The 27753-nt window shown below is 37.3% G+C and overlaps 1 protein-coding gene across 11 annotated transcripts in view; it reads right to left on the bottom strand.

Moving 5' to 3' along the window:
• LOC136563103 (poly(rC)-binding protein 3-like) overlaps positions 1-27753 on the bottom strand; it is a 500444-nt gene that overhangs the window by 414683 nt on the left and 58008 nt on the right. The window contains exon 1 of one of the 11 annotated variants that reach the window (XM_066560303.1): positions 23098-23245. The exons of the other annotated variants lie outside the window; for them this stretch is intronic. The gene's annotated coding sequence lies outside the window, so the exon portion shown is untranslated. Of the gene's footprint in view, positions 1-23097; positions 23246-27753 lie in introns of those variants that run through there. 11 annotated transcript variants of the gene reach the window in all.

Genomic DNA, 27753 nt, shown 5'->3' with positions numbered 1-27753 from the left:
GGGAGAAGAATACCTATTATGTGATTTAGATAGATTATTCTAAATACTGCACTGTAACTCATTTTTGCAGTCATTCTGAGCCCTTCTTCCAAGACAAGAGGTGATCTTCAGAAGCGTTTGTGATTTACATGCTAAAGTCAGTGACCTCCTGCTTGTCAGAAAATAAACCAGGTCCCACTTCAGTTTCAGATTCTTTTCACAAGCTGGCAAACAAGCTCTCTTCTATGTCTGTTGATAATCTGCCAGAAATAGCTAAAATTATTTTAATTCTAGGTTAGGGAGCCACTGCACTTACATTTGAGGAAGAAAAACATATTTTAATGCAACCCAACCTGCAGAAAATGGTTTGCTTGGTTAATTTTAATAAAAACATCATTTATCTTGTCCCAAGCACCTCACATCTACTAAGAGGTTCTCTTCTATATTAATGAGGAAGAGGAAAAGAGGGATTTTTCTTCCTTTGAAGTAGATTTACTTTTCCACAGAGAAACAAGCAACATATCAAACAAACGTACCTGCTTCTAAAAAGGTTACTGACTGCATCACCTTCCTTTGTCATATAATTAGTGAAAGCAAGAGCAAGTGTGACAGATAAAGACTAAGCCCTGAGAGATAAATCTTTCAAAAAATGGACTATATGAAGCTACAAGCAATGGTGAACCATGAAAGCTGGGTGCAAAAACTCACTACCCAGCAGATATGGAAGCAAAAATGTGAACTATGATAAAGGTGGAATTGTCCACTTTTCAACATTATGTGGCCACTGGTTAAACCCTTTCTGTTGCCTCCCATTGAAATTGATGAATCAAATAAGAAGGAGAAGTTGAGTTAGGTCATAAATATTCAATTTCAAAACAGAAAAAAAGCAACAACACTTATTACCTCTATTTCAGAAGTCAATAACCATAATTTGACCTACAAGAATGCTCAGGATTATGCTTCTAAGATTTGATATAAATGTCCTGAAACTGCCTCAAATTGCAAGTGAATTGTTACAGAGATAAAACCTCACTGAAATTTCAAGATGGAAGTATGGCAAGAAAAGGTGTCAGAATTGAACCCCTCACAGTCATCTTTAATAGGACATGGTGAAATCAGTGTTTCTATCAATAACTGCAACCAGCTTATAACAAAGACAAAATGAATAATACTTATTCATTTTCCAATGGCAGTAACACAGAAAAAAGTTTTGCTTGAGTAAATAACATCCGTGATTTTGCCTTCAATATACTACTGCAGCTTTAAGGCTTCCTATTTAACAGGATGTGGGGGTTTTTTAGTGGTGACATAAAAAACATTGGAATTTTGTGCCATTTAAAAATCTAATTTCAATTTGGATTTTATTTCCTGCTAGTAAATCAAGAATAACACTTTTATGTTGTTTGACAAAACTATAAAACTGTCCACATATATATCAACTGTTCCTCATTAAGAAGTGCTCTCACATCAACATTCCTCTCCCCCCACAGAACAGATGTAATGTCATTTTACAATATCTAATTCTAAGTTAGCAACATCAGTAAGGCTGAATTACAAAAACCAAGCAGTTGTTGGCAGACAACATAAACAATTTGTCTAAACTGTTTTCCCACCGATACACTTCTAATTCCTTTCTCCAAAACCCCTCAAACTTAATCTGTGATTTATTCTCCAGACTATGGCTTTGAAAACTATGTATTATTCCATTCTGGGAACAAGAGGAGGTGAAGCATTGTTTATGGAGTTTCATTTAAATTTAACATTTTAGGGAATTTAGGTCTCAGTGCTGCTTCCACTGAAGTCATTGGGAGTTTCAATACTGATACTAGTAGGAAAAAACCCTACAGGATTGAGATGGGACAGGTTTAGATTTCCAGAATTATATCCTTTACTCCTGATGAATACAGGTAGAAAGTGGTCAGCTCATCAGAACACTTCCTTTGCACAGCAACATACAGTGATATTTAGGTACTAAACCCAGAGATGGTCATGAACAGAAAAAGATTAAGTATTTATTTATATAAATATTTCCATGCACTCCTTCTTCCACCAGATCTGTTTTAGGGACAGAATGACAAAATGTTGCTTGGTGTTGTACTCTGTTTTGGAAATTGATATACTTGAATATATTGGAATTGCTGTGAAACTGAAGTTACAGTTTCCAAAGCGTTCTGGAGAGGAGTAAGTGCCATGAAGGCTTTGCCTTGGACTGTTACTGCCAGCCAGTAATGTTGGAGAAAGAAACTCTAATCTTTATTAGAGAGGCAGAATTTCATGTAGGAACTCCACCAAGACCTCATCTGAGAACAAACCGACATGTTTACCCAAAAGTAGTTGCCCACTCAACATCAAGTTTAAAATAAAGATTCCTCTTTTGGCTTTTCCAGGCCTTGGATGATTTTCATATCCAGTACAAAAGCAGTCAAAAGTCACTGCACAATCTGATAGTGTTTGGTATCTGTCTCCCCAGGCCCTTTTCTTAAATTAATTCTCATCTGTGTATGCATTAAAAGAGATTTTTTTATATTGTCCCCAGATTCATGATAACTACGCAAATATGCAACATTATTGCAATGTTTTTGTTTTGGCTTCTGATTGCAATCAATTGTTTATCTTTTTCATTGTCTGTTGAAGCAGCACGTACTCGACCTAACAAATGTTTCTATCCAGTAACAGGCAACAATCCACTACAGGCAGATTTAATTTTGGCTGTCAGAAGCAATACTGCACCAAATTAAAGCACTCCCCATGCAATTTTTAAGCATGATAAAAAATGCTATTCACTGGGTTTTTTCTTTTCACATGTAGATAATTTTTAAGTACCAAACATAGCAGGGGTGCAGAACGCGACCAGGGACGTGCATACATTAATTTGGAAACAGTTGTAGATCTCAGCTCCAGAAAACAGAAGAAAAAAAATCTGACCTTCTTCCTCAATAAAAGAGGAAGACTCTTTCAGTATTTCCAGAAGGGAGCAGTGACTGGCACCAGAAGTGCCTCCATCCAGGTAACACACAGACAGGTTTTCATATCCTTGTGCCAGGCTTCCTCTTTGGCCCATAAGTCAAATTTGATCAGTGGGGAAATGGCCACTGATTAAGATCACTGCTTATACAAAGATGAACTTGGAAGAACCCATGGAGGTACTCATCACAGAATAGTTTGGGTTGGAAGGAACCTTAAAGATCATCTTGTTCCGACCCCACTGTCATGGGAAGGGGGACAGCTTCTGCTGGACCAGGTTACTTAAAATCTCATCTGACCCAGCCTTGAACACACAAACATTTCCAGGATTGGTCCCTGGCCTATATAGCACATATACATTCTTTCCCATCTGCCTGTCCTCCAGAAACAGTCCTGCACTCTGTATTTCTCTTCTCACAAATCAGCCTGCCTGTTTCAGCTCTGTTCTCCAATTGCTTTGCTACTCAAGTGATGCCACTGTAAACTCTAGCACGAACACCAGGAGTGTTGCTTATTCCCTCTGTCTGCTCCTATTTATGTCACCTCTGAATTGGACCAGTTGTATCTGTTAAGCTCTAAATGCTATTTTGGGTACATCCCCTACTTTGCTGAGTTCAAGAAGCCAACCGTAAAGTATCCACTGTAGAGAATGCTTCATTCACCTTTCAAGCAGAATTTTCCCACCACCCCTTCACTAACACATTTTGTAGTTCCCTACAATACATGATTTCTGACAGAATCAGTTCTTACCTTTAAAGGCAGCTAAGTGAGGCAAGGTCTAAGAGGCACAGAAAAAAAAAAAAGCAGTTTTACTATATCATCCATGAGGAATATAGTGTGTAATAAAATGTTGAGGATTTCTGCAGGTTTCCCATGGTGGGAAACCTGAGAAACCTAACCACCATGGGAAAGGTATGGACAAATCCAGCTAATCTAGTCCAGCTTCACATGGCTCTCTTCTGTATGACTCTGAGTCTATAGTGTTGCAGAACTGCAGGAGAAATTAATGAATCATCTACTGTAAGACTTAGTGCACCATTCCTTTGTCCTCTGCTGTTATTACCACCTATGCTGAGAAGCACAGGGAATACTTTCTTTCTGGAGCATTATTTTTAATGAGTGCCATGTTTGTGGCTTAACAGCATGTTTTGGCCAGTTGATTCAAGAGGAAAAGAAAATCATTTTATTGCGCTTCGTTGCTCTTCAACCATGGCACACCACATCTGTGATTTTTTTCCCCCTAACTCCCAAGGTCTACTCCTCAAATCATAATTGATTATCATTATTATAATTGATCTCTCCATTTTCTTTTCATTTAGACAGCTATTGTGTTTATACAAGTATGTGTTTTTCTGTATGTGTGTATCCATTTGTGTATGCATTGATACATAACAATAAATACTGTCTTAACACTTATGTTGTTAGCCTAGATTATCAACATGTTTTTTTAATACAGCAATATTTCATAAGTTTAAAATAATGACAATTCTTAAAATAGAAGTCACAATGGAGGCATTTTTCTAGCTCTGTCAGTCTTGCCACTTGTGTAAAGGGGTGATATCTTGTTTAGTATGTCACTTGGAGGAGGGAGTTACTATTCATTAGTAGGTATTTGATAAAAAAAGTCAGAATTTTTCTTAACTCATAATTTTACATTTTTTAAGTCTCCTGAAGCCAAATATATACTCATTAGGACACAATGAAGGTATTCTATGTGAACAATTACATGTAGTGAGCATTTCATATGGCTAAATCCAAGGAGAAGTTGTTGATGGTGCTGTCAACAAAGGTTTTTGGGGCTACTGTTTATCCCATGGAGGAACTTTCTTTCACCAGAAACCACGAGATAATTTTTACTAGTTTGTGATTACCAAAACCAGAGCAATTATGAGACCTAGTCACTGGTTTTACTTCTCCTGAAGGAACAGAATGACAATAGGGTTCATTGAACATGGTTTTGAGTGCTTTGATGTGCAGAGGTAAGGCTTATGTTCTTTGTTAACCAATTCCTGGAAAAAATGGCATCCAGCATTTAATGGTCAGAACTGGCATAAAATGCAGCTATTTCTTTCACAAAACGGTGAGATAGCACATCTCAGGTTCTTTGATCCTGTGGCTCCCTGAGGTCACCTACACAATCATTAAAAACCTTTTTTAGATACCTTAGATTCCCCTTGAAGATCTCTTGTGCAAGCTGTAGTGAAATCTGATCTTGTCTAGTTAGTAGATGGATCACAGCCCAAGGTCACGTTTAATGTTTGAAGGCCAAGATACAGATGGATAATAAGACATAACATGTAATGAGATGGACCCAGTAGGGCAATTAGGAGTTGACTGTAGAGCACATACCTCCTCCAGGTTCCCATGAGTGCTTGCTTCTATAGAGGATTGAAAAGCACCAAAACCAGGGAAATGGATGCACAAAAAAATGAAAAGAATCACATGGAAAGTTTTCAAAGACCTAGAGGAAACTCAGGAGCCTATTCATTGGACATATCATCTCAGTGAAAATCAGAGAGGTCTAATTCATCCTTCTGTCTTTGAAAACCTCCCATGGTAAGCCAAAAAAACCCCAACCTGAAAGTCCAGAAGACATACTACTTACTTGAATGAAAAAAATTCTCCTTGGGAGAAAGAAAATAATTCTCTGGAATTTGTCAGTACATAATTTTCTATGGGAAATATCTTAGATTCAAAACAGTGAGAATAATGTCTGGCCTTCTGGTCTTGTGGAAAATAAAGTGGTTTGTGACCGAGACATGAAATCTGAGAGGATAAATGCCTATAGTCAGGCTAGCTAGAGAACAGACTGCTACAGCTGGGCTACTTCAAAAGGCAGGTTTTAAGTGGCATCTAAAGATTTATGGAAAAGCACTGCATTATTCTGGTTTAGCAAAGAACCTGCCTTTCAAAGATTTAAGTATTTCTCTTCTGGTGCATAACTAAACTGCTCCCTTCAAGAAGTGATATACTGACTTAAGACAGAAATACAATCTTAGAAAATAACGATTTATAAGAAATGCCATGTATCAAGCTTATATTGACAGCATCAATAGCCGAGTCACATTGGTAAAGAAGTCTGCTGTAGAGGAGTTCAACACAGAATTGCTACTGCCACATAAATCTCTTAGTCTGATGCAGCAGCTAAACCAGCAAAGACTTTGGTTTGAAAGACACCATGAAGAGCAATGATGAAATGAATGTTCTGCATGAGTAACTCTACCCCTCAAAATCCTGGGAATTGTGAAATTTCAAAGGCAGTTTTCATTATATTATCTTCCCCTTCCATCTCAAGAGAGTCATTTATTTCAGAAGCACAGTAGTATACAGGTAAGATTCTCTGAACAAAAGCATCCCATTTCAGAAAATTTGACTTTGAAAGAAGATGAACTGGACCAAGACTTTTGCTTAAGTGTTTGTAATTGTTAGCAGGAGATCAGCTCCAAAGTTCATTTAATGAATTTTACAGAAGCCAAAGGAAGGAAAAAAAAAAAAAAAAACAGAAAAGAAGATGGGAAAATTACACTTACGAGGTACTCCTCTGCTCTCTGGAGTTAATTTGTTAATTTAAAAATATAGATGGTGCATTAGATGCTAGAAGAATATATAATAAGTGGAAGAGATTCTGCAGATATATTTATCTACAGTATCCTTTCAGTCAAGTAAATACTAATACAAACACCATAAACATGCGTTACAGATGGAAATATATAGAGAAGCCCTTTGAGAATCTTTTTTTTTTCAGGGACATTCAACAGGGAGCAGGAACTCAATTTTATCTTTTCTTTTACATGTGACAGAAAAAAACCCTGGCCATTTACTAAAGGGAACTGAAAATTTTGATACTCCAGAATTTGATACCTCCAAAAGATTCTCCTGAAAACTATGCTAAGGCACATGGAAAATAAGGTGATTTGTGACGGCCTGCATGATTCTCTAAGGAGAAGTCATGTCTGACAAAGTTGGGAATAAAATATTGGTGGACGAGGGAAGAGCTACTGACATCATCTACCTGGAATTGTACAAAGCATATCACTATTCCACGTGACATCCTGTTTCTAAACTGGAAAGAAAGGGATTTGACAGACAGGCCATTCAGTGATAAGGAATTGGCTTACAACAAACAGCAAACTCAAAGACTTGCTGTTTGTTGTCATCTTATTGCAGGGGTTCCACACTGTTGTCTCCTATCACAAAAGTTTCATATCTTCTTGGTGTTTCTCGTGGGCAGCTCCTCAGAGCACTGACTCCTTCTTCTTCACAAAGCAGCCAACTGACTCCAACTCCCTCTCAACAGCCACCCCACTCTTTTATAGCACTCTTCTTCTCATTGGTTACAGCTGTGGCCTGCTCAAGTCAGGCCTGCTCCTAATCTCTGCTAATTGGCCCAGCTGCAACTCCTTAGCGGTAAGATTACTTTCTACACTATCTTTTTCTACACTATCTTTATTTTCTTATATTATATCCCTCTACAGCTGTTAATATCTCCATGTTCAAGTGGAATCCAGTTATGTGTAGTATCCTCAGGGGTAGGCATCAGGACCATCATTGTTCAACATCTTTTGATGATGAACAACTTGACTTCTGGCAGCAGGGACAGTGGTATTGAGTGCATCCTCAGCAAGTTTGCCAGTGTCACCAAGCAGCTGATACACTGATGGGAAGGGGTGGAAGCCAGAGTGGCCTTGACAGGCTTGGGAGGCAATACCTTACAAACCTCATGGAGTTCAAAGAGGCCAAGAGCAAAAAGTCTCATTAACATATCACATGATTCTAGAAAAAAGGGAGAGAGGTGTTTGCACTGTGTGCAATGCTTCAAAGATAAGACAAGAGGAGAAGTTCCTACCTCTGTGTGAATTGTGAAGGAATTTGTTAGTGGGCACACACTTGAGTCACAAGAGCTTTTCCTTGCTAAATCCTGGGAGCTTTGTAAAGCTTAAATTGCTCCGTACTTTTGAATGGAGCAAGTGAATCCACTTCAGTAGCTAGAGATAAGCTTTCACAACTCTCTGAGATTTTAAACAATTATTTAGGTGTTCTTCTTGCTTTCTACCCAAAGTGACTGTAGACAGTGGTATATCATTGTTGAGGGCCAAAGACTGTCCAATAATAGACAAGAATATAGGAGACAGATTTGGTGTGCTGTACTATAAGAGAAAGGATGGTCCTTTCCCTTTCATTTACATTCCAGGGTAAAAAATTCTATTAACTTGCTAATGGGAAATTGGCCATCTCTCCTCTGTGCAATTTGACATGGTTATTTTGTAAAATGAAACTTTGGATCTCACTTTGAAGAAAAAACATCCTTTACTTACAGTCCCACGTGGATCAAATAAAGTATTTTTCTAAGTAATGAACTTCTCAGGTGATAAACACTGCACAATGAAGTCTGTAACAGATGCTATGTAACAGAGCAAAGGTACAAATCACTTAGCCATACAAAGAGACAAAAAGAGGATGTGAATATTGATCAAGCATTCCTAGCACTGCTCTTAAACAAAGCAAAATTGATTTGGCTCCCTTTAACAATGGTCTGACAAGAAAGAAGCTACTGAATTTGAGTTGTCATCTACCCCGGAGGAACACAACAAAAGTCATCCTGGCTCATAAGCACTGTTCTTGAACTATTCATTTTCTGTATTTGCCTTTCCAGGCATCCAGTTCTACTCAATAGAAATGCACACTGTCTTTTCAGACTGTCCTCAGCCCAGCCCCACTGGATTAGCTCATCTGTGGATGGACGTTTCTCTGTTTTGGCTCATGTTTCTGAATAAAATGTAATCAGCTTGTGTTCTCCCAAGTAGACTCAATGCCCAAAGAGAACAGTTGCCAATGGTTACCCTGGCAGGATTTGAGAGAGGTCTTTTGCCACCTTACCTTATCATAACATTTCACAACAAGGTCCAAAGGGTGTTAAAAGCCTTCCTGACAAATCTGGAGGGCTGTGAGCTGCTAGTGAACAACCACAGATGTCTGGATTGTTTTTTAGATGCATTCTGTTAATATTTGAGTATTTCTTTCAAAGTGGTGCACAAAGCTTAGCACAAATCTATACTCTAATTATTCAGGAAGATTAAAGGATATATTTAAGGCACTTAGAGTTATATACAAATAAACATTGGGTGCTCACAGTTTCCATCTTGGCCCAAAGGCTAGCTAACTTACAATCACTGAGTAGCATCTAACGTCAGTGACGTTATTTATAAGGGAATGTTTTTCAGCCAAAGTTTTTCAAATGCAGCCTTTGGGGTTTAGCTATTGTATAGACATTCCTCACCTCAGAGGCTTACTCCTAGAAGGAAGAACTGGTTTCATTTTCTTTAGTAAAACTCTAATGTCATTCAATACAGGCTATTCAGATCTGATCATAAAACATCTGATCAGATGTTCAGAGATGTGCAGTGGACACAAAAATAGTATATTACCCAAAACTGGGGCCTTTATAATGCTTTAGCTCCTGAAGTAAGCATTTTGGTGTGAGTGTAATGCTGCTTACATGCGCACAAATGGGAAAAAATTAAAATATCAAGAAGTCCTGTTTCTCTGAATGCAGCGGAAAGACATGAAGAAAAACAGTTGTCTTTGGTTTGATCAGGTTTTCTATTACAACAAGCTCTGTGTCCAAGAAGTCTTCCTTCTTCCTGTTTCTGAGAGTCAGTCACAGATTCTCAGACCATTTTTTTCCAGAACCTGCAACTGGCATTTCTGCTACCAAATGGGCCACAGTCCGGGTAGTTTCTCTCTAACATTAATTCTGCCCAGAATGTCAGATCAAGCCTTCCACTAGCATTCTTTAGCTGCATCAGGGTCTGTTTATTCTTGCTTCCACTGAGAAATATTGCTTTGTACACCCACAGGCCAGTGCATAGGTGCACTGGAATCCCAGAATGCCTGCCTAATGGCTGGCAATGAATTCCCTCTGAGTTTAATCTCTATCTGTCTACATCTTCTTGGATCACCCAAAAGCTCAATTTTTCATTGAGCTTTTGGGTGATCAAGCTTTTTGGGTGACAAGACACCTTGTCACAGGCATCTTTTTATGAAAATCCTTTCCTTGGAGTTTTTTCCTCCTGAGAAGCTGAGAGGCCTCAGGGACAAAATGTAAACGATGGTTATCTGCTGCTGTGGAATGCAACAGGCGGGTCTGTGGCTGGTCTCATGTGGATGTTTGGAATTAATGGCCAATCACAGCCCAGCTGGCTTGGACACAGTGTCTGAGCCACAAAGCTTTGCTATCATTCTTTCCTTTCTATTCTTAGCCTTCTGAGATGAAACCTTTTCTTCTATTCTTTTAGTATCATTTTAATGTAATATATATCATACAATAATAAATCAAGCCTTCTGAAACATGGAGTCAGATCCTCGTCTTTTCCCTCATCTGAAAACCCCTGTGAACACCATCACAACACCTGGTACCCTGCAAAATTCCATGTATATTTTTGTTACCAATTTCCACTTCGACATGTTCATATATGGACACAAAGAACACAAAATCATTGAACAAACTATTTTAAATTAAATTACATTTTCCTTTTTGCTGCAAGAATAATATAGCCTATATATCTATTATAGAAAATTATTTGTGGATGCTGTTAATGAACTTAGAAGCTCCAGAAAATGTTACAAACCCATGTAAAATTTTCAAACACCCAAATGTCTATAGGAATTGTAGGATATGGAAAACTGCTTGCCATCGTGGAATTCCTTATAGTGTACACATCATGTGAATTGTTTATTCACATAATGAAAGAAATGTGCTATGTGAAAACCCAACATAAATACTAGGGGGAAAAACCCAAATCTTCATGCAGATAAAAAAATCCCTCTCTTATTCTAAATCCCACATTTTATTTTCAAAGAAATATTTAGAGCTATTATGTGTACCAGCCAGGAGCAAAAACCCAGCTTCAAAACAACAGGAAATGTAGAAAATGTGACAGAAAACAATGATCTGTACTTTTATTAGACTCTATAATATGTTTTTTGAGATCAAGAGGATGTTCAGATCTGCAGGTTTTTATGTCTCATTTCCATAAAATGATCTGGTATGCATTTGAAGACATTATTTCTTAAGTTTAAAAAAGCCCTTAAAACTTATCTTCACTCTTAAGCCATAAGTTGTACTACATTATTTAACAATTCTTAGCAATGGGAATTGCTAAAAGCATTGGAATTGGTTGTCTAGAGAGGTTACAGGCTCTCATTCTAGGGAGATATTCAAAACTGAACTAGACAGGGTCCTTGTCAGCTTGCTCTAGTTGAGCCTGCTTGAGAAGGAGGAGTGTACAGTATGATCCCAAGATGCTCCCTCCAACCTCAATTCAGTGATGATTCTGCGATTCTGTGAAATAAAAGTCTGTATATGTACTGCCATAAGCCAGGTTAGTCCTTCAGTATTCCTTTTTTTTAAGAATTTTTTAATGTTATAAGCAAAACACAAGACTGCTTTTTGCACTTTAGACCAATAATTAAATAATTTGGTATATCCACTTATTTCAGTGGGGTGATTGAATCTCCCTCTCTTTGCTGATGCATGGAAAAAACTCAAGCTACAATATCCCACTCAAAAGAAAACCTCATTAGCTGCCATTAAACATGGCCAATAATTAAATACAGAAAATTTTATTCTTAGATTTACCAGTAATCTCTGAATGACTACACTTGGATAAACACCTACTTGTAAACATGTATATATTTTGTCATAATGCAATGTGTGGCTGCAACCAGTAGAAAGCAAAAAATATTCAATTGGTGAGAACTTAAGCAGCTTTGACTGAACATTGTGAAATAAAACAAAATTAACATACTGCAGATAAGTAGTCCTTCTAAATATTTACAGAACAGGCTGTATTCTGTAACTCATATAACTGAATTGTGGTTGTGCAACAAGACGGTTACACTCAAGAAGCTGCCTGTATAAATTGGGCTGCTTTATTTGGACCCCAGCACCTGCCTTCTTCACAGAGGTGTCCAAAGGTGAAAAAATGTGCACTGCAGAGCTCAATGGAAAATGCCTTCTGGCTCATGGGGATTAGCACAGGAATCAAATAATTTTCCCATCTAGCAGCACAGAAGTGGAAGGACACAGTAATATAAATTATCTTTGGATTATTGTTTGTACATGGATAATTGTTTTTACTGTAGTTGCTTAGGCTCTTGTTTTCTTATTTTATTAGCAGAAAACAGTGTTGTTAGTGTTTAAAAGAAAGTCTTCCCTAAATGGAAAAGCTTTCAAGTAGTAAGCCCAGTATCTTCATCAGTGCCAGTGATAAAAATAATAGAAAGAGTGACAGCTAGTCCACATGCACTCAGAAACAAAAATGAAAAGGCCAGTTACATGCACTTGTCAGTGCTAGTTTCATCCACACCTGCTAACTTGCAAGACCTTCAGCTAATCAGTCAGTAATGAAATGAGTAGGAAGGGGAGAAGAAGAGAGGAACAGGACAGCTAAGAGACGGAACATCAGCCAAACATCATTCCCCATTAATATAAATAGGAATGGGACATTTTAAATTGAATTTTACTAGGTGGCTTAAATAATTTCAGGACTAAATATATCTTTCTACTATATAAACATCTCAGAATTACTGTTTGTTGAAGTTTTTTTGCAATCTTCTATCTACTTTTCCACCTATCCTTTCCAACTCCCTCATAATTGTCATCATTCCTGTCTTGGCAGCACCAGAGAAAACAGAGAGGGGACTGAAACAAGAGAATCACATAGAAGAGATTTTTTTAACAGGGCTATGCAGGGCTGCCTTACTAATCCAGCACACACAAGGTATTAGTGATTGTATTCTATGAGAAAAAAATATTAGCAGAGTGAAAAGCATCCAATGCCAAATCCAAGGGCTGCTGAACTCCAAGTAAGTTCTCTCTTACACCCTTCACTCTCACCCTGCAACTGCAATAAAAAATGAGAGGACATAGATCTTTTTTCTTAATAGTAAGTTTTAAAAGGGAAAATGCATGCAGAGCCAATGTGCTCAGTAATTTGATCAGCCATGCCTGCCTGACATATGTGTTCCAACAAAGTGTGATTTAAGTTACAGAGCATTTATGCATTAAAGAGGAGCTTTGCTCTATTCTCTAACAGCTATGGGGATGAAAATACTGATTGACAATATAATTTTATACAGATAAATCAATAAGGCACTTCATTCATTTAGACTTCTTGAAAAATCTCATCTGAATATACTCTTTAGAGGACCCTTTCCATAATTACATGTATGGGATCTACTGATTTTTCCATTGAAGATTCTGAGCCCACTCAAGGGACACTATATGGCCTGTAAGCTTTTCAGTCACAGAGCTTGACAGTATTTTTGAAACAGCATTTTCACAAATCTTGTAATGATGTCAACACCCAGGAACAAAGATCAGCATGCTGCTATTTGCAAAATGAAGGGGGAAAAAAAATTCTGCCCTTGGTGAATTTGACGGAGAAAACATCATTGCATTATCATTTTACTCAAGCAGGCTAATTCAGTGAATCTGAAGGCTAATGGAAGAATTCCAGAATGGATTTTCAGATCCTCATACATTTATTGAGTAATATCACACAGGTAAGGTCAAGATTTAAAGAAATATTTAAAAAAAGCTATATTGTATCATTAACATCCAACGTTTTGTAAAAAACCTGTTGCTCAGTACTATATATATCTTGGGTACAATGCTTGGATTAGCAGATAGTGGGAGAAAATCTATATTCACTGTAAAAATAATTGTCACTGTATTCAGCATTATTATATAAATTCTCCTCTCAAAGCATAATGGACACACATATTTTCTATTGTAAAAGATCTGTTGCTCTACTATGCACTTTTCAAGCTTGTGGGAATTATAGCACTTGATAGATATTACAACTTAGTTATCCCTGATGAGTGCATTTTGCAGCCTTAAAGAAGACAGTTCTCCTCTAGCTATATATGAAGAAAACACAAAAGATTCTTGTGGCATCGGATTTTCTTTCTAAACAAGCAGAAGCTGTGATAACCCAAAACCTGTTAGTCAGCCTTTCTTGTGCACAAGCAAAAAAGCTACAAATAGGGAAGGAAAAAAAAAAGGAAACAGGACATCAATCATACAACTAAATTTCAGCACAATGCTTATTTTAGTCTTTGGTCTTCTACCAAAGTCTCAAGAAGAGAGGAGCAACAGAGATTTAAGATGCACTGTCAACTGGTTGAACCCTCTCTCTTTTCCCACTTTCCCTGGACGTTAATCTTTCTGTAGCAAGCTGGCTGTTCCTTAGAGGCTCCAGCTGACAGCCTGGAATATGAATGCAGAGGCAGTTGAAGTAGATGTGCTGGGCTGTGATTTGCAGTCAAGAAGCTGATACATGCTCTCTTCTGTTATTTCTGCTCCAGGGCCCTGCTTGGCTGGAGGATGGATGGCACAGCCCACAGGATGCAGTAACCTTTTACACTGATGGAGCAGGATCCAGAAGGGCTTGATCCACTTGTGACCCCATTTGATTTGTTATTTTAAGTACTAAAACCTGCAGCTGGACCAACTGTATCTTACAGTTTTTGATGGTACCCTCCAAAAAGAGGAAAAGTCCCTGGCTTGAGGAAGACTTGACCTGCTGGCGAGGACTTAAGTAAGTATTGACAAATGGGTTGCACTTTGCTTTCAACTAATATTTGAGGAAATGTACTTGCTTGAACATAGTATAGTTTGCTGCAGGCACAGATCACCATGAAATTATGACTCCTCAGAAAGCAAAAAAAAAATTATAAGATGAGCTAACCAAGATGACAGGACATATCAAATTCATACTGACTGCAATTTCTCCCAAACTCTGCCAAACATACTCAGCCACTGACAACATCAATTAGTCTTAAGCTCTTATCATCTTCTTTTCTTCAGTCATCCAACCAATTTCTTTAATTTTTAACAGGGTATTTTTTTTCATATCTATGTGACACTAAATACTATTTACTCATATTCAGTGAAGAAAGAAAATAATAGAAAATACTATAAACACAATACAGACCGTGTGCAGACACATGTGCTTTTTTTTTTGTTAGAGAGACAAGCCTCCTGATGAAAATAAAGATATTCCTATGAAACAACACAGTGATTTCTCCAAGATAAAATTTTCAATGCAATGTATGAGCATCATCAATAGCCAACTGCTGTACAGAGAAATGCAAAAGGGAAAAAAATGTGGTTTTAGAATATGATTTGATTAGTCTCAAGGGCCCACATGATGAGATCATATTAGAAAAATATTTGCTTTTTTTTTCTTGCAACATGAAACAAATACTGTGTTGCAAAAGTAGTCAGCATCTTTAAGCCACATTGCAGAGAAACCTACAGTAGTACAGCCATCTGTTTTAACAGAAAGGTACTGCTGGATATAGCACTACTGAGAATTACTGGGATAACTGAGATTATTGAAAAGAAAAAAGCATTAGTCAAAGGATAATAATAAAAAGATTTTCTGTTTTGTTAAAATATTTACCCTCTTTGGGATACTACATCCTATTGGTTAGATAGCACTGCAAGATTTCTACATTACAATATAAGAACTATTTTTCCAGCTCATTTCAGCAGGAATGAAGACATTTTTTATTCAGTATTTTTTTTCTGTTAATTTCCAAAGTGGTTCAATGCCTATATAATTAATGCCACTCATAAAACGTAAGAAATAAAACATAAATCTGCTTGTCTAATTTAGTGGCTCAGAGAATATTTTGAGTTTTGATTCAAGAAAGAAAATAAAAGCATCATAGTTTATCTTCTACTTTCTTTGAAATAATTCAATACTTAAAGCATTATATTCCACTTGCGTGCCCTAATCCATTAATTTACTTTCCTTATTTTTCTTGCTTATCAGTGTGATGACCGAGAACTAAGCCTGTATGAAAGTCCCAATGAAGAAAACTTGGCTTTTGTTTTGTATCAGTGTTTGGTGTAACATCCCCTTTTTTACCCATACTAGACACATCAAGAGTAATGGCAGCAACAGGTTACTCCATCTCTATGACCAGTCCAAATCCAGCAAAAACTGGATCTGTTTCATTTATGCCACTTGCTGTCAGTCAGTAAACAATGCACTATTTATCTATGCAAAATAACGGTAACTTCTTCCTAATTATACCTTTTGCTAGCACAGATGTTTGGGCTAGATACCTGAGAATCAGATAACCCCAAAGCAAGGGGAATCCAGCTCTCATCTCCAAGCAGAATGGAGGATTCAGACCCCTTAGAACACTGGATACTCACAGGTAGCAAGAAGGCTAACAAGGGAACTAGCTAGTGTTAGTCATAATCCCCTTTCCATAGTCTGGGTATCTCTATGCTAGAGACAGAAAGGACTGTGTCAGATCTCACAGATCCACTTTACAGAGGAGTTCATTCAGCTCCTTGCATTTCATGCTCCTGGTGTCAAAAGTTCATTCTTCTGAGGGTGTGACTGTGTGAAGGACACTTTCATTCAAGCTGTCGAACAAAGGGCTTCACTTTGCTTTCATTACAGCCACTGTACACCCACTGAAACCTACTTCCCTATTCTGAGAGGAGAAAAGTGCTTGCTTGTTTATATTTCATCTCAGAATTATTATTTTTCTTAGTTACAGAATGCATTTCCAAGGGCTGAGGGCAGCTATGACATTGATCAGAGGCTATACTGAAGAAATGAAAATGTAATGCTCTTCTAGTGATGAGGGGGTGTGTACCAGAGCTGTCAGTGCTAACAGAAAGCACAAAGGGTGCAGGTTCAGCCCAGAAACAGCAGTGCAAAGGTTAACATTTTCAGTTATCAAGCCATTAACCTTCACTGCAACATTTTTACAAGCCTGTAATCTAGGTTCGATAAGACAAGCATGCTCTCCCCAGCATTTTGCCAACACAACCAAATGTTTGATATCTGGGAGGCTATCTACAAATGGTTAACTTTCACATTTTTTAGAGAAAAAATATGGCTTCCTCTTCTAATTTGATTTTAAACCAAAGATTTTGTGCAGCATTACTTCACTCAAATGACGTCTTAAGTGCAAATCTTTTGATGCAGTATAATCTTTCTGAGAGAGAGTACTTCAAAATGTAAATGATGAAAAATCTCTATCTGGTGTAGGTTTTCTATCAACACTTAATAGATAAATGAATTTTCAAAGTCTTCATTATTCCGATCAGATGACACATCATATTTACATTCAGATAATCCTGAATGGGAAGCTTTCTTGCATAGAAAAACAATCTGGGTCATCACAGTTTGCTGTATGTTTGCAATTTATATCCCACAGTGAACATAAATAATGCCCACAATATATTCCAGGAGAGGAGCCCTAGGAAGCAGCACAATGGATGATGGAAAAAAAAGCAGTCTGGTTGTTAAAGATGTGCAGCAATCGCATCCTCCTCTGGGTGGGAACACCTAATCTCTTTCCCCCCATTTAAGCCTGAGAATGAAAAAGGGTCTGGTTTTCAAACAGAGGTCTGACAGTATTTTTGCCCATAATTTGCATCTCACATTATTTTCTGATAATCTAAGGCAAATTCATCTTAGTAAATGGCTGGACATATCTTGTAAAATGAAACCCTACCTGACCAAAGACACTGGAGTTGGTAAGGTCACCACACTTTCTCACGGAGCTAGAGTCAATAAATATCCGTGTAGGAATACACATCGTGGGGCAGCAGGAAAATCCTGTCTTGGTGGTCTTATACAGAGCATGAAAGAATTAAATTAGGAGTGAGAAATGGCTGACAGGAAAATCACCCATACAGTCTAGGAACGTACCGAGGTGGTTTGGGAAGTCCTCGCACAGGGGACAAATGAAACTAATAGCAAACTAATGCAAACTGTTACATCTTCTGCAATTGACAGTAGATGTCCTGTCTGAAAAGAAACAGCTTTTATGGATTTGCAGTCCAGTACCTCACTGAAATGAACAATCCATGGGAGACCTGTATCTCAGCAATGATGTTGAGTTCCACAATCCAACAAAAGAGTTGGATTCCAGAGATGACTTAGAACCCTGAAGAGGCACACAGATGTATGCACAGATTTCTGCCACTCAAATCTGCCAACTTTTTCTTCCCTGTGCATCCAGCAGGAAAGCTAATTTCAAACAAATTTGCATTAATGGCAGTTCTTTAATTAACTCAGGATGGGGAAGCTTTTACATCTCAACTGAACAAGACACAAGAGTGAAGTACAAAGCCAGGGATCTCATTTCAAGCCCAGTGACTCAGTGAGTTGTAAAACATTGAGAATAAAGATTTACTTCCTCTTGCATTTTTTATCAATGGGGTTCTTTTGTTCTCATCCCTGTTTTTATTTTTGTTCCCATTGTTACTGGCACTACCTTGAATGGCATGTTGAAAATTCCGGCAAATGAAATGATAGACAGCAGGATACTTGGTGTACCCTAAGGAAATGAAAGGCTGTTATTATCCAGACAGGAGAAGCTCTTCTTTCCAAGGAAAGAATTTGAACCCTTAAGTCTCTCAGTACTGCCTAGCAAATAAATGGCATCCTGAAAGCAAGTGCCAGTAGGATATGAGGAAACCAAATTATTTCCCATACGAGGTAATAAGGTCTATTATCTCTTTAAACTTTCAAGATGTTGTGTGCTCAGGTATCTTGGGAAACCTTGTAAAACCCACTCCCACCCTTCTTATAGGTCTGGGAATACAGCATGTCCGAAATATTTAAGTCTTTTTTGTTTGCTCATGATGAAGCCGTAGTCTAAATTTTTAATACTTCTTTTCTAAGCTCTTATTCCTGAGAATTCATTTAGAATGAAGAGGTGTCTTAAAAAACATGGAATCACAGAATGGATAAGGTGGGAAGGGTCCATAGTGGATTACCAATCTCTGCTCAAGCAGGGTAATCCTAGAGCACATGGCAAGAATTTTGTCCAGATGGTTCTTGAGTACCTCCAGTGAGGGAGACCCCACTGAGCACCCCATTCCAGTGCTCAGTCCCCTGCCCAGTAAAGAAGTTCTTCCTCATGTTCAGGTGGAATTTCCTCTGCATCAGTTTCTCACTGTTACCTCTTGTCCTATTGTTCAGCACCACTGAGCAGAGCCTGGATTCATCTTCTTGACACCTACCATCTCAGTTGTCTAAGGAATGAACATTTACAAGTAGAGAAGAGCTCAAAATGTTAGAAACCTGTTATATTAAGCATCTAAAATTATCAGTGGTGTGTAAGTAAATAGCATGCACTGCTCTTTGAGTTTGACAATCTGGCAACACCTCTCTTGTGTCTGCAAAACTTTCACATACTGGTATGAGAGGATCTCTGTGCCACTCTACATCCCCAGTCATTGGGAAGTTATGGGAAGAAGTCACCATGCTTCAGTTACAGTCTGAATTTATGTCTCAGAAGTAGCAAGGAGGTCAGTAGTTATTCAAAGTCCACCCACAGGCAGACTGTAGCATAGTGAAAGAAATGTTGTAGACGTTGTACTCTTCAAGTCCATGAATATTCTGGATCCCATCCTCTCTGGAGGGAAATATTCCTCAGGAAATATCTAGCACCTTGCCTGGAGCAACAAATAATTTGGCAATACTCTATGCTGACTCAGGACAACTTTCAAAAGATAGCACAGACTTACACAGTCTTCTTTACAATACATGAGAAACATCCACAGTAATTTAGTGGCAAGTGCAGTTCCAACACTTCTCACACAGAAGGAATCTTAGCTGCAGGCTAAGATATAAAGTACCTATTAACAGCTGAATGCAATTTTAGACTCCAGCTTTTCTGTTCCTGCTACAAGATGAGACACAACGCAGAAAACAGATTAATCCCAAATGTAACCATGTCCTAATGAAAGAACTGGTCAACAAATAGATATTTTCTCATTTGTGCTCTCAATTTTACGTGGGTTAAGGTTGCCAATGCAAACAAGAGCTAATGAAATTCAAGATTTAACATTTAATTAATCATAGCCATGTGGTATTTCTGTTAATGAAATGGTGAGCTCAAGGTCAGTAGGGGGAAAAAAAAAATCAAAGCAATCCATCTTCTTATCAATATATAGAAACTGAATGCTTACTCTATGAGTACAACACCATGATTTCAATACCATGACACCCTTGTGCATTTGTCTCCACAGAGGAGTCACACACAGAGTCTCCACAGAGCAGCCCCAGGCTCCAGCTCTGTCTTGAGAGTACAGTTGCTGAAACACCATGTGAGAGTTGACCCCACAGCTAGGGCAGCTGGCACAGAAGATAAGCTGCAGAGAGCTCCTGTGCAAAGTAGAGGATGTCTAGAAGGCACACATAAAGGACAAATTTCAGATTTTTATTGCTGAGAAAGAAATTCAATATTCATTAGCAATAGATGTAGGAAAAAACCCCAAACAAGGACATTGTTGGCCTGAAAATAAAACTAGAGAGAAAACTAGACCAAAGTCCCAGGAAGTGTTTTGAAGCCTGATGTAAAATACATAATTTTTCAATGATCCAGGATCAATCTGAGTATTCTTTTGTATATATTGTGCTAATAAATATTTTGATTGATCTTTTAAATGCAAACATTGGACTAATAGAGAAAGCAAATGTTGTTACTTTGAGTCTGGAGCACTTTCCATTAGCTATCTGATCATCGGTGGGGGATTTATTGAGTAATAAATTGCCTACTGGCAATAGGCTTGCAAAAGCTCAATACATCCTTATAAGTGTCTCAAAATTCTGCAATACAATGATTAGACTTTGAGTGAAACAGAGACATTTTTCTGCATTCTGCAAAGTGTTGAATAATGATTTTGTGAAGTTCTGGTTGTGGTATATCATTTGTTAAGATCCATGGGACCCACACTTGCAACTCTTGATGAGTCTAAAAGGTCCACCATGTGACATAAAATAAGCATAATATAAAAAAATCCCAAAAACCTTTTTCATAAAAATGTAGGATACCTCATACACTCTTAAAATTATAGTATTTATCTTTGTCTGCCATGGAATAAAATGGCACATTACATGAAGCTTGAACAGCTCTGAAAAACTGTATTGGCCAACAGAGTCAATGGGGACCATAAATCCCATCTCTAGCTATCTCATAATTTTTAGTGAGCAGTTCTCTCAAAATACCCAAATGGGCAATGCCATGCTTGAGATTCACGTTGTAAAAAAATTTAGCACACAAAAGGAATCATTCCGGTATTACAAGTGTGAAAACATAAAATCTAATGTAGTTCCAAAGTTCTACACAGTCCAGCCATAGATTACTTCTTCTTCTACATGGACTTATTTTGGAGTTGCTGGTAGATGCTGAACTAAAGTAAAATGACAAGACATAGCTAATTTTGTGAAGAACAAATTTCCTTGAAAGACATAAAGAGCATCCATAAACATATTCTGACACATACAGTCTTTTTTTCTGCTACAACTCAAATCTAAATAATTAAGACTATTTGGACTCAGACAGCAATTGGTTGCTTTTTAGGTGGAAAAATGCCTCCGGTTCCAGTATGCGCTAAATGAGGATAATGACTAGTGATCTGATGGCATTTCCTACAGGACTCTTGCTTGTGCCTTAAATCACCACACAGTATGATACCGTAGAGGTTGTCACTTCTACGTGAGGTATTTTACCACTCTTTTGAGAATAAAGCTACTACACACTAGCAGTGCTACTACTAGCCACAACTAATGTCATGCATTCATAATTTTAAATTTAAAAAAAATAAAAAAAATCGATGCATGCTGACACCACTTCCGTCCCAAACTAATCTGACCCCATCCTTCCACCCTGATTCTGTATCTCCACTGAATCTTTTGCAAACTATTAAAGGTTAAGGGAGGGTGCACTTCTTCCTAATTACCCTACTCCATAGCATTCCATTTTATCACACACAGAGGCATGCAGTTCTGGGTAAGAGGATTTTACTTCCTGAATCTTCCTCTCACCCCTTGATTTTCACTGTAATTCTGAGTACTATATGGTAACCTTAAGTAGAATGAGTGGGCAGACAGTGTGTGCAAATTAAGACCTGAAATCTCTTGCTGCCTTTGACCTCTGCATCATGTAACTTCTCTAAGCCTTATTTTTTCTAAAGACAAAATGTCATTCTCTGTAAACTGGTGTGACAGGTACAGATGAGTCATGCTATTTAAAAAGCAAAACATAAAGAAGGAGCCATTGAAAGATGAAAAACACAGGAAAATGATGAGCAAAGGACACAAAATCAGAATAAACTGCTGCAAGATCAAAGTATGTGAGAAAAACTGGTTGGTATCCAACTGAAGCAGCACTATAATAAGGGAAAAGGTAGAAGAACATGTTACAGAGCTGGTTTTATTGATAGAGATGAAATTGTAACTGTGGCTAGGTAAAAAGCTAATTCTGATACTAAGAAAAATAAGTTAATCTTCTGAAATATATGCCATGTTGCATAAATCTAAATCAATCCTCGGGCAATGAACAATATGAAGCTATTCTTTTCAGCTTTATCTTTTCCTCATTTTAGGAAAAATAGGTCAAATAGACTATGCACTACCTGCCTCATATCTGTGAGTAAAAGACTCAAATTATTTATTAGAAATACTCTCATTTTTAACACAATTTTTTGCTAACTGTTCCCTTATCAACTTTAAAGCCTTAAAATAGTTAGGGTAATAGTAGTCTGTGTTAATATCTACAACATTAGCATCTACTCATTTATCCAGTATAAATTTCATCCCATATGAATTATTAATAATGGTAAATAATTTTGAACAAATCATGACTTTTTCTTGTGTTCTATTTGATACCAGTGTAGTAAAGAACACTTCATAACCAACACTCAGTGTCCACTACCTAGGAGGCAAAAAGCAAGTGATAAATCCAAATTCATCACATTTTCAGACACTAAATGATGGCAAGGCTGCATGTGCAAGGAGGGCAGGGAAGCTTTCTACAAAACTTTTAAAATAGGATTCAAAGTTGATCTGGATGATTGTAAAGAGAGTGAGCAAAGAACTTTGAGCAGAACTGGCATTTTTTCCTGTTTCTTTGCCTTGTGCAACAAATAGAAGAGGTGAAAACATTTTGGGTTTTGTGGTGGTTTTTTGTTGGTTTTTTGTTTTGGTTTGGTTTTTTCAGGTTTTTGTTTTTTTGTTGTTTTTTTTTTTTTATTTTTCTTTTTGAGGAAGAAGGAGCTTTGCTTTCCTACGTTTTTACACTTCAAATTCAAAGATTGCTTACCTCAGTAAAGTACAATGACAAGGTAACTCATCAAAAGGACAGCATGGAAAACAGGAAAGAAAAGCCAGGTAAATAAAAGAACTTGTTGTTCCTGTTAGACACAAAAAAATCTTTGTTTCTCTAAAATTTCTGCAGCTACAGAGACTGACAGTTCACAGGACAAAAGATTTTTTGGTAATACTTTTTTCTTGGCTTAAGTGTGAGAACTCACAATATACATGTTTAAGATTTCCAGGCAGTATTCTAAAAATACATGTGTTTCCAACATTCCTTATTTTTAAATAGTGTGAAAAAATTCAACATTTCAAAGAACTTTTCCAATCTATCTTATTTACTGCAAGACAACAAAAGGAAAAGTTCAAATGGTTGAAAATCGCCTGATGGGCACCTTGTACTGTGTGAGCATTTACAGAAAAGAGATAATGCATTTATGTTAGCCTAGAAATGGATTTCCAGCAAAATGCACAGAATACCTTGAATTTCATCTGACTTCTGATCCTTAGAGTAACACAGCTATAGCAGAATTAGACTCTAAATTGTCATTGTCAATATCTGAATACTTTGTGAAATATAATTATTACAGCAGGCTTTTTAAAAGCAGGCGATATGTAAAGTGGAAATATAACTAAATGACCCAATTTATCCTGTTCATAACTCATCTCTAATGATACATGAATGAACACTTGAAAACAGGGGAAAATATGAAGTGATTAAGCTGAACATCAGTAAGTAATAAGAAGTATTTATTTGACATGTCCAAAAAGTGCAGATGTTCTCCCCAAAGAAGAATGGTGACCAAAGAATGGTTGCCCAATTAAGATCTTGCACCTACCACTCTCAAATAAAAATGCAATACTTCCCTTGTGAGGCTTGTAGTCAGGCCAAGAGAAACAAGTGCCTATGATTTTATTTGTTCTGGTAATGTAGGAAAATTGCCATTTTTCACATGCATTGTTTTCCAGTGAAGTCTTTAAAATATCTACATCATATCTAAAGGGGCAGATGATGATCTTGTAAATGATCTTTTAACTTATCTTAAAAAATACCTTCTGGAATTGCCTACTTAGTGGCAATTCCTTAAAACCACTGTAATTTACAACACAATGACAGTTCTGAAGGTGAAGGCTTTTGCACAGACCTGAAGGTCAGGACTACATAAAATCTCAGTTTTGTGGAGTATCCATATGAAATGTGATTATTCATCTCCAAATAGAGATTCATATGGCAAAGTGCAAACTGAAGTAACTTCCAACAATCACTGTTATGCTGAACCTACCGAGTCATTGTTGATTCAACCGAGACTAAAGTAAACCAGACAAAACTAATTTGATATTCTTCCTTTGATTGTTCAAAATGTTACCAACACCCACTGCCACCACCACAAGCCAATACAAATATTCAGCAAATTTGGTGTATGCCCATTTATGCCACGGCAAAATGCCAAGCTATGTATTAAGACAGCCTGTTATTTCCATAATGCATGTACTATCATCACACACAATTCAGATGGAGGAAAAACACAGCAATTCTTAACTCAATGTCTCAGTCTTTAATGATCTACTATAGGAAAGGAATGAAGGCATTTCTGGATTTTTTTGTGGCACTAAGCCCAACCTCACAGTAAACCATGTAAGAACAGTGGATAGGACTTGAGAAAAAATAATTTTAAATTCCTTATTTAATTAATGGAATTTGTTTTGAAGGGGCTAGACAATATTCTTAGATCCTTAGATTTCAGTTGAATCACTGAAAACATGAAATGTCAGTGGATGCTTCTTCATTTATGCTTTCTTTTATTGCCTTGCTCCTCTCTGGTAAGAGACACAGTAAAAGCAAAAAAGAACTGAACAAAAGTTCATCATTTCAATTGAAAAAGCAAAGAAATTTAGGGATCTGCAAGTTTAAAACAAATGCATGAGAATGCACTGCAAATCCAACTTACCAGTTTATTAACTGCTCGAGACCTTGAGTGAAAAATTCATCATCTACTTCCATACTGATAATATTGAATATATTGTGACTGCAGTTAAACTTGACACTTGGCTATAGCCCCACATTTTGAAAAAATGACAAGCCTTGTGTTACTTTTGAAATTCCAGGCTGTGAACACTGTTTTACTGTTTTTGTCTGCAGGTTATTCTTCCATATCCAGCTATAACAGTTTCATCTGTAAATTTAAGCCCTCCAGGTTACATATTCCCAACCTTTAAAAATTTCTTTGCCCTAAAAGTAGTTTTCTCTAAAACCTCTGCTACACCAGAAGGAAGATGTAAGGGTTGCATGCGTCAGGACTGAGATGCCTAGAATCAGTGAAATCATAGCTTTTCATCCTACCAGCTTACTACAGATGAAATAGATTACACAGAGCCTGCCCATGTGTGAATGCATCCATATGTATTAAAAACTGCATTCCTTGCTTGCTCTGCATCATTTTTCTTGAGAGGTTTATGTCAATATCTTTGGCAAAATTCCTCCTCTTTCACACTGTTTTGCAGTATGCTATGAAACTGTTGCCTACTGCCTGTCTGTAATGTGGCTGAATTTGAGCAAACTTGTAAGGACAGACTGAGCAATGTAAAGCAATGAGTGTGATAGAAATTTGAAAAATGGCATATAAATTAATGATATTATTCTGCATTTTAATTTACTAAGCCACACGATCCTATTTCATCCAGAAGAGCTTAAACCTTGCTTTATGACAACTATGTTTAATTTGCTATTCATTACTTCTTTATACTGCTGATCCTCTGCATTTACTTTGCTCTTCAGATCTGATTGAGAACATTTCCAAGTCAAATCTTCTTTTGCCTTCTGGTATATATAAAATTATAATTTTTTTTCCTATATGTCATCTATCTTCAGTTCCACAATGTTGGAGCTCTGTTATGCATCTGAAAGGTCTTACAGGGAAAAGATAAAAACAAGAACTGTAATTCATGAGCTGAATGAATCAAATGTAAATATTTTAAACAGAGGTTCCCAGGCCATGCTTAAGCTTCAACTCAAAAGGATTTTTTTTTACTTAGGTGCAATGGGCAGAGAAAGCCCTTTCAGTGACTGCAGGGAACGCTGAATATATTGCAGATGGCACTGCAAAGGACCTGACCTTGTGACAGCAGGAGTCATTTTTCATAAATGAGAATAAAAAACCAGCTTAGTGTAACCTTAACAAACAGTCTGCTCCATGAGGCTTTGACTGGTAGAGACAATTCTTCCACAGCCTCCCACAAGTATGACCCATATTCTGTCTGATCAATACCTGTCTGAAAATATCAACCTTCTACCATTCATGCAAAAATGCTCAAGGCCACATTCCTGGCTACTAAGTACATACAGTGCTGTTTGAAACCTTTCATAGCATTACCATAGGTTTTCATAGTGTTATCTAGACATTATAAGTAATAATTTGGTCCAGATACCATATCAGAGAAGAAAGTGGTGCTAGAGATCAAACTACTCCCTGGGAATAATTTTGCCCTGTTCAAAGCATTTAATGATTGACTTCAGTGTCTGGGATTTCATCTGTAAGAGTGTAATGTTTGCAGCGGTTAGAACACAATGGAATTTTATTTTAATAATTATTACTATTAGCCTCCAGTTATTCACTCTGCATATTTAAAAAGAGAAAATGTTCCTACCTCTACATTATGAGATCATGGCTTCAGACTAAAAGTAATTTATTTTACTTTTATCTCTACAATGTCACAGTCTTTTCCCTGTCCTTTGTTTGCAATGAGAACTTACTACAGTTAGATATAACCAAGCAACTCTCTGCCTTCTCCTCCTCTCCCACCCCTCTACTCCACAAGCACCCCCCAACCCCCTCCCAAATTAAAAAAAAAAAAAAAGGAGAAATTAACTTTTTTCAGTACTAAAATTCCTAGTAGAATCCTCTGGCCCTTGGTAAGATTTTGTTTTCATGGAAGAATATGAGTTGGAGGTTTTGAAAGATTAAATTATCATTTTTCTTGCATGAATAGAAAGGAATTTGTTAATCTCATTCCTTAGTACAATATTTCAGCATTTATTTTAGGACAATGAACAACAGAGAACCATCTCCCTGATGTAGTAAAAGATGTACTACACACAACTTAGGGAAGGTTAAACAAACATAAATATGAATAACCTGTATTGTCTCCTACTGTAGGTATGTGATGAATTTTACAATATGGAAATGTAAGTGGTTACCAATTGCACTAAATATTTTGATAACAGAAGAATGCTGTCCAGTAATAACATAAACCAGAATCTGGTTCATAGATTAAGAAACTACTTACAGTAGCTGCTAAAATGCACATTAGATTTGGTTAGTTTAGTAGTAAACACCCTTATAAAAAACACCTGCTACAATTGCTTTCATTTTAGCTTTCCCCTGGGTGCCTCTATAAGGAAAACTCTACTAGAAGCATAAACTGTACAAAATAGTTTTCTCATGGGATTTGGACCACAACATGTCCTGAATTAAAGCTTCCTGTTGAACGTTCCTGGTTTCTTTTTTCCCTCAGGGCCTCCAGGGGACCTTTTGCTGAGAGCCTCACAGTGCTCTCCAGCAGGCTCCGGTTGTGGTAGCCAGCCCTGGGCAGCAATGCCCACCCACCAGGCAGCTGCAAGGCTGAGATCCTGCAAACGACCAGGAGAAACAGGTCACAATCAGTC

Source organism: Molothrus aeneus, chromosome 1 (genome assembly GCF_037042795.1).
Source record: "Molothrus aeneus isolate 106 chromosome 1, BPBGC_Maene_1.0, whole genome shotgun sequence".
Taxonomy (NCBI): domain Eukaryota; kingdom Metazoa; phylum Chordata; class Aves; order Passeriformes; family Icteridae; genus Molothrus; species Molothrus aeneus.
Note: the sequence above shows the minus strand (reverse complement) of the source record. Positions and strands in the feature narration are given on the sequence as shown.